Source organism: Vespula pensylvanica, chromosome 10 (genome assembly GCF_014466175.1).
Source record: "Vespula pensylvanica isolate Volc-1 chromosome 10, ASM1446617v1, whole genome shotgun sequence".
Taxonomy (NCBI): Eukaryota; Metazoa; Arthropoda; class Insecta; order Hymenoptera; family Vespidae; genus Vespula; species Vespula pensylvanica.
Genome location: NC_057694.1, coordinates 5,724,435 through 5,733,090, shown reverse-complemented (window position 1 = coordinate 5,733,090; position 8,656 = coordinate 5,724,435). Strand labels below are relative to the sequence as shown.

Here is an 8,656-nt window from a genome sequence, read left to right as displayed (position 1 = left end):
ATATAAAGAGAGAGAGAGAGAGAGAGAGAGAGAAAGAGAGAACGAGGATCTTTAATTGAGCGATTCCAGCTGGTGATACATGTATCATCGAAGGTTAAAAATTATTCACGCTGGCATAAGGTACCTCTGGACGTAATAAATATTTCTGAACAATAAATGAAAGCTACGATTAATAATGATTTGGATTGTTTTCTTTAACATTTGCGTGCGACTACGTGAGCACAATTTTATGATTACTCGACAATCTGCTTATTTTCTCAATGGAATTTATGTATATATGTATGCATATATACATAGTTGTGTGTACTTGTAGTAAACTATACTAAGTAACCTCAGAGTTCAGGGAAACGTGTATTAAAATATTTGTGTATAATGAATCGCGTGACTTACCAAACCGACTGATACCGCATTACCCATGTTGTACTATGCCTTCGGAATATAATTTCTAACGAGAGTTATAATTACGAAAAGCCCTCGGTACTTCCGAGGAAATAATATACGCTCGTACATCAACGAAAATTGCTTTACGGCAAAGTGAAACTCATTGATCGCATTAACGCTTTCGTCCATCGAAATAACGTTTTCTATAGACACATTAACGTTACGTATGTCTGGGTATTACAGAATGTTACTATAATACAATGTGCGCGAGCTTTAAACTTTTTCAATATAATTTAGTGGACATCGGGGCACGATGAAAGGGCGTAATTAAAACGTAAACGCTTTTTAAATTAATGGATAAATTTTTTACGTATTTAATTAAAATATCATTATATATATATATATATAAAGAAAAATTGAAATAATTAATAATAATGATTAATTTAAGAATCAATGTTTGGACTTATTTTCATTTATATTCATTAAATATCATTGGAAATACTGTAATATCGTATTAATATAAAATCTAGTAATATGATTAATATCCACTCGTTTATTAGGAAAACCATGTATGTGTGTGTGTGTGTGTGTGTGTGTATGAACGAGTAAAAAGGAGTGACTGCAAATAGTCGAAATAATAATTTACACTGACATACTATATATGTATATATACATGATATGTATACACAAATATAAATATCCTTTACTTATAATTCCATTAGTCTATCTTTTAATAGAAACCAAAATTATTATTAATAGACCCATAATGCACATTTTTACCTCACATCGTTATCTACTTGTTTTATCAAAAAAAAAAAAAAAAAAATTTTTTTTAATACGACTACACTCGATTTACAATACTATTTATTACATTAATTTGACGTCGATGATTAGCATTAAAGCAAAAGCAGATATATCGGATAATATCATACTCGCATTATATGCATTTAACTATTTCAAATAAACGCGAATAGAGAAAGTGTATTCGAATGAAATAAAAATTTTCTAATCGCGAAATAGCGCGTTTAAATTTAATCGAATGTGCATTAGCTTAAATCCTTTAAGATAAAAAAAAAAGAAAAAAAAAAAAGACAAGAAAAATAGATCTTTAGAACTCTCGAAAAGGAAGAGCAGCACGCGTTTGCCAGGTGCAAGACAGGTGAGAGATTCACCTGCCTGCAAGCTGCTGCACCAAGAGATCTTTAATTCGGCCCGTGCCTGCTTTGCCATCTGGAAACTATAAGAGAGATAGAGAAAGAGATATATGAGGATCGAATGAGTAAGGGTGTGTGAAAGAGAGAGAGAGAGAGAGAGAAAGGACTACAAGATGACTATGTGTTATTCTATCTCTGTCTCTCTTTTAACTTCATTCGAGAACGAAGTATACACGTTCAATCTCGTGAATCGTCGATTGCTCCTTTACTAATGATCACTATGAAGAAGGATCGTAGAATTAACACTTTCCAGGTCAGGATTCATTTCTCGCAATTCCTACAATTTCTCCATAAACCGAATCGATCAAGCGTTTCAACGGGTTTGAAAGATCTTGATTAAATTTAATGAAAACGATTAATTGTTCTTGCCGTACGAGAGTTTCCATAACATTATTCTGTGATTGCCTGTTATATGAAAAATAATAAGTACTCGTTGGTATAATCGATGTATCATGAAAGGATGGAATATGGGCTGGATTATTATCAATCGTTTAACGTTGTTTAACGATATTGTATCTAAGATATAATAGTTAATATCTACCTATAATATATCTTGTGTGTATATTCTTTTTTTTTTTCTTTTTTTTTTTTTTTAGGTATAGAGATAATCAAATTAATAAAGATCTTTTAGGGAATATCGATAGATCTTATACATATATATGTATACATAGGAAATGAAAAGATCGAAATCACGATATATCTCAAGTAGGATTATATAGTGAGAATTTAATTGGATAATAACCAGTGTGTTCTAACTGGTACGTCGGACATAGACTATCGTACGTTATCGTGACGTAGTCGTCGTAGTCGTCTATAATCGTCAGTCGAGCTATAATCCTGAAAGACCGGCAGGTCTTTAACGTAACAGCAGGTAGACGACTACGACGACTACGAGACGACGACGATCGCAAGAGACAGTGGACGAGCAGGCTAACCAGTTACGACTAACGTTGTCAGAGATATACTTCTATATACAAACCAAGAGAATTCGCTATATATATATATATATTCAGTATGTGCTTATGTATCGTCGGTATATACGTTTGTATTAGAGAGGAAAACGTGTGGACACACGTGCACCAACGAGTATGTTATGGATAGCATATATTATTCCTGTATATGCTCGACACGAGAACGCACGTGCGTAAAGCTAAGTACAAAGCGTGAGTACGTAACGTAAGTACTACACGGAATCATCAGCTTCGGCCTGTTTCTAGTCGACACGTTTCCTACCCCTCTTCCACTACCCTTACTCTCCTGTCTAATGATAGTAGGTAAGGCTATATATGTGCTACGTATTGTATGTGTATGTGTATGTGTATGTGTATATATATATTGTTTCGCACACCTGTCTCTCTTCCATTTCTCGTATCTCGTTTTAACAAAGACAAGTCAACAATACCAAACCATCGAAAACGTTGATCACTCGATATTACTCGTCGACATTATCTATATATTAATTACGATCGTACTTGGATAATTACGATTCGATGTATCGTTCGATACGATTTTTTTTTTTTTTCATTGATTATTTGTAATCACATTTCGATCAAATTAAAACTTGTAATTGCTTCCTTTTTCTTTTTTCTTTTTCCCCCTTTGGAAAAAGAATTTTTCCTCGAACGAACGATATTACCTCATGAGAGAAAGATATGAAATAACAAAAAAAAAAAAAAAAAAAAAAAAAAAAAAAAAGAAAGAAAGAAAAAGAAAGAAAAGAATTGTATTTTTCATTAATATCGAATTAATAATACTGAATGCGAAATATTTCTCTTTTCTTTTCTCCCTTTGTCGTTGTAATTGGAAAAATAATTATTAATATTTTTCTTTATTTTATTATTTTCCTTTCCTTTGATTTCGTCATCGGTAATAATATCCTTTGATCTAACGATATGTTATTATTATCAAATAAATTCATTTCTGCAGGAATGAAACCAGCCTGAGAAATATATCTATTGAGATGCAATCGAAGAAAATTCATTGATTTAAATGAGAATAACGAATTTCTTGAAGAATCGAATAAAGGAAAATACTTGTGAGAGATCGATCTTTACGAAGGAATGATCTTTATACCTGAGACAATCCTAAAACGTTCCATACGGAATAAAGAACAATAATAAGAGGAATTAGGTGGTAGCAGGTGGTTGTGCAGGTGCATGACTTCGAGAATTAGCTATTCCAAGCGTAGAAGTACCGAACCCTTAACTTTTCACGTTTAATGCGGTTAAGTCATAATCGGATCTCTTTATTCTCTCTGTCTCTCTCTCTCTCTTGCCTTGTCTCACACATACATACAAACATACAAAATACACGATTCGATATGGAACGCGTAATCTTACGAAAAGAGCTCTTTAGAGAGACAAAGAAGGAGAGAGAGAGAGAAAGGAAGAGGGGAGAGAAGGAGAGAGAGAGAAAGAATAAAGCTCATCCGTGCAACGTATTTGCCAAGCGTCGAGGTAGAACGTAAATCAGTTAATCCGATCTCATTCCTACTGTTGCCAAGAAGGAATATCCGTAAAGTGGCTGCTTTTGAATATATACTTACATATATATATATACGTATATATATATATATATATGTACTCATATAGACATATGTATACATATAGTTATATATGTATATGCAGTTAAATTTAGATTGAAATTGAAGATAAAAAGTGAATTTGTTTTTTCTTTTTTTTTCTTTTTTTTTTTTTTTTTTTTAATGAAAAATCCATGTCCCGTTAAAGAGAAAAAAAGATCGTCGATTTTTCTTCTCTTTCTTTTTTTATTTTTTCTTTACTTTTTTTCTTTTTTCTCTTTCATGTATATAGTGATAAACTTTGAAGAAAATTAGTTTTCTCCTGTCGTTTGTATCGATATGTTGTAATAACAAATTAACAATAAATTCTCTATAATTATATGTCTCACATATTATTTGTTTTATTTTTTATCTTCATTAATGAGATAGTTGAAAAATAGTGTTACAAATTTTGAAAACACGAAAGTTTCATTCAAGATTAAAAAGCAGGCACTTCGCTAATGGTTATCTTTGAAAAGTTTGTTGAAATAAAGTGTGTTAAAATATATATATATATATATATATATATATATATATTTTTTTAATCACGTAAATATACGTGTACAGCGAATACCGAAGAGGGAAACGTTTCGTGAAATAATTCGAGAAATCGTGCTTCGCCGCTGATAAAAAGAGAGAAAGAGAAAGAGAGATAGAGAGCCTGTAATAGGTAGGTGTATTAGTGTAACGTCGAGATCTCGGTAAAGAGGAAATCTTATTTGAATGTAGCAAATATTTGTCCGAAGGGAAGAAACGAATGGAAGAACTTTTAGCTGTCTCGGTTGGCACGATTTACACTTTATCGTAGATCCAGGTTAGCATCGTTCGTCTCGCGACGTTTCTTAAGGATTGAATAAAACGATCTGCAGGTTAGTTTCCAGAAGGCGACTACTTTTGCAACTAAGGAAAAGTGAATAAATAAAAACACTAAAATGTAAAGGAACGTCTTCCGTTGAACGTCAAGCAAGAATTTATATATGTATGTATGTATGTATGTACGTATGTATGTATGTATTTATTTATAAATATACGTAGCTGTTACCTGTTAGGTAATACCGTACACGTTCGTGTGGTTTTCCTTCATTAACGCGATAATGATGCCAACGACGAGTAAATTCCAGGAGTTTGCACTTGTAAGAAACAATGTGGATTCGAGTAATACTTTTTTCCTCGTTTTAACTGCCGCACAATTACCTGTTCCTTAAGTTATCTTCATACGTAGATTTATAATAACGTAGGATAGACGGATAGGTAGGTAGGTAGGTAGGTAGGTAGGTAGATAGGTAGGTAGGGAGGTAGATAGATAGATAGATAAATACGTGTAACATAACATAATATAATATAATGTAATTGCGTATCCTGAGAGATATAGGGAATTCACTTTTTCCCTTTGGTAGTAAGTAAAAGATTTCCCAGTTCAACGCTCGACAAGAAATATTTTCCTTCAGTTCGATCTTTATTTCGGATTCCCATGAGATAGAAAGAGGAAAAGAAAAATGAAGAGGAAGAAGAAAAAGAGGAAATACGAAATGAAGGATATACATTGACCCTGGTATATAATAACTCGTATTATTTTCTAATCTCTGTTCGATCTAGTCCTCGTCCGAAACAATACGTATATCGCGATTTCACAAATTTTCATTTTCATATTTCCGGCATTGAAACTTTACGCGATTTTATCGGCAGTGAGAAAGCAAGAAACATTGTCGACAAATTTTTAATAATATTTAATGGGTTGTTAATGCACATGGTGTGTGAGTGAGAGAGAGATAGAAAGCATTCAACCATCTTCAGACGTAATCACCGCAGATTTGGATAGGATGCGAAACAACCGGCTTAAGCCGACACCGCAGACTGCAAATGGAACATTATCCAGATCGATAGTCAGTCGTGAATGTAAGAGACTACTAGAAAAGCGGAATAGAGAGAGAAAGAGAAAGAAAGAGAGAGAAAGAAAGAGAGAGAGAGAGAGGTAGGCAAAGGATGATAGCGTGTCACATATCGGAAGCCAAGATCGAAACTCCTGGTTAATTAATACCAAATTGGATGACCCCATTAGTATGGTGGTAACTTTGTTTGCACTCACCTCACTTGAGAAAATCATGAATGACTACGATGAAATCGTGAGAACGAATACAATGTAACCATATGACCAATCGTCATTACGATGTATTAACATTTCGTTGAAAGAATACATATGTATGTATATACCACGTTTGCATTGATTTAGTTTACAGATATTAACACGTACATATATATATATATATGTGTGTGTGTGTGTGTACATATGTATGTATATAAATAATTCATCGTTAATTAACGATGAAACGAAAATTGAAGTTACGTACAATCGTCCCTTCGATGTACTCGACACGCGACAAATAATAATTACAAATAATAACTTCCGTTTACGCGAACTTATTATACTTATTATCCCTAATGATTTCAAAAAAAAAAAAAAAAAAAGAAAGAAAAGAAAAGAAAAGAAAAAGAAAAAAGGAAAAAGAAAAAGATGGATTGTTTCGTACATCGAAGTTGATCGATATCTTGTCGACAAACGTTAAACGACGAATACAAAATTTGATTTCATTTTTTGTTCTTCGTTCAATACTCATCGTCATTTTGATGTTACGTACGAACGAATGAAAAATAGGTCGAACGAATTTATTTCTTTGTATAATTTATATCGACTTTTCTTTCTTTTCTTCTTCCTCTCCGTCTTAATTTTTCGTTGTTTTCTTCATCGAGTAAAAAGAAAAAGAAAAAAAAAAAAAGAAAAAAGAAAAAGAGAGAAAGAAAAAGAAAAGATATAAAAGAAGCTCACACCCTTCGAGCACGGAACGAATAATCCACGTTAATCGTGAGACCGATGTAAATCATTTAGTCACGGGGACTTTAATCGAGATTTAAACGTTATATACATACATGTGTGTACGTGTACGCGCGCGCGCGCGTGTGTGTGTGTGTGTGAAAACGTATTATGTCTGTGAAAAAAAGTGCGCAAAGTGGGCAAGAGATACGTACGTAGATGGTTAACGCGCAATACGAACGATTTCTACGAAGCCGAAGGTACCGAGTGAAAAGAGAATCCTTTTTCTATGAAACACGATCGGATATTTGCCTTTACGCTTGACCTGTCTCATCACTGGCTAAAAGGAAAGCTGCCTCGTCAGCTCATGGAAAATCTCTCCGTTTTTCCTAGAACGATCGTAAAAGAATAGTAAAGGGTGACGTTGGAAAAATCGAAGTGAAATAAGATGAAGAAGAAGATGAAGATGATGTAGGAAGAAGAAGAAGAAGAAGAAGAAGAAGAAGATGAAGATGAAGAAGAAGATGTAGGAAGAAGAAAGAGATGAGTTAAAAAAGGTTCAGTCGGGTGTGCGGAGCTTGTTGTATCGGTAAAATGGTTCGATCGGTTAAAAGATAAATCGTCGAGATTGGTCAAGAAGCACGATGATGCTTCCCAGCCGTGTCACAACGGCTACAAATTACTCTGGCAGGCTGCCCTACGAATTAAGCTGGCTTATCCGGTCACAGAGAACGAGTTTTCACGGATGACAGAGTTTCGAGAGCAGAAAAGTGAGACGAAACGTGAGAGAGAACGAGAGAGAGAGATAGAGACAGAAATCAAAAAAAAAAGAGAGAAAGAGAAAGAGAGAGAGAGAGAGAGAGAGAGAGAGAGAGAGAGAAGCCTAAGCGCAATTTTCTTTTCTTTACTTTTCTTTTCTCTTCTTCTTTTCTCTTTTCCCCATTTCTTTTTCTTTTTTTTTGGCTAACCAACTTTCCTCGCATTTTCATCATTTCGAAAGGTAGGGGAATCGACGAGTCCTGGCACGTGTGCTCGATCAAGGGAAGAGCGTCGGGACGATAACTCGAGTAATCCTTCCTACGGCGACGCTTTTAGTCCTTTAACGGAGGACTTTGTCAAAAGAAGTCTCGCGGCTTTAGATAAAACGCGATGCTGTCAAGTTCCGTGAGAAGAAAGAATACGAAGAGAGAGCAAGAGAGCGAAAGAGCGAGAGAGAGCAAGAGACCAAGAAAAAAAGAGAGAGGAAAGCTAGATAGACGAGAGAGAATAAGAGGGAATGCGGAACGAGGTAGGTCGATCGAAATGATGACTTTGTTCGAAGAGGGTCTAGGGACATGGAAAGGAAAGGTACTTCTTTGACTTCTTTGATCCCCTTGTTCGATCGCGTACCGTACTCGGTGAACGATATTTCAAATATCAAAACTCTGAAAAGATAAGAGAGAGAGAGAGAGAGAGAGAGAGAGAGAGAGAGAGAGAGAGAGAGAGAGAGGCTACGATCGTTAGACGATGTACCCTCTCTGTCGCTTTTCTCCCCTTCTATTAGATACTATATTTCAGGCACAAATCTTAGGGGAGTGTCTCTTATGCGATCACCATTCGAAAATGCTTTGACTTCTTATAAATTTTTGATAGAAATGGAATCGTTCGATCGTTCTGTTTTTTTCTGCTTTTCTCTCTCTCTCTCTCTCTCTC

The 8,656-nt window shown here is 34.5% G+C and overlaps 1 protein-coding gene across 6 annotated transcripts in view; it reads right to left on the bottom strand.

The window, feature by feature from the left end:
* Positions 1-8,656, bottom strand: part of LOC122632673 (nephrin) — a 375,734-nt gene that overhangs the window by 307,620 nt on the left and 59,458 nt on the right. The window lies entirely within an intron of this gene.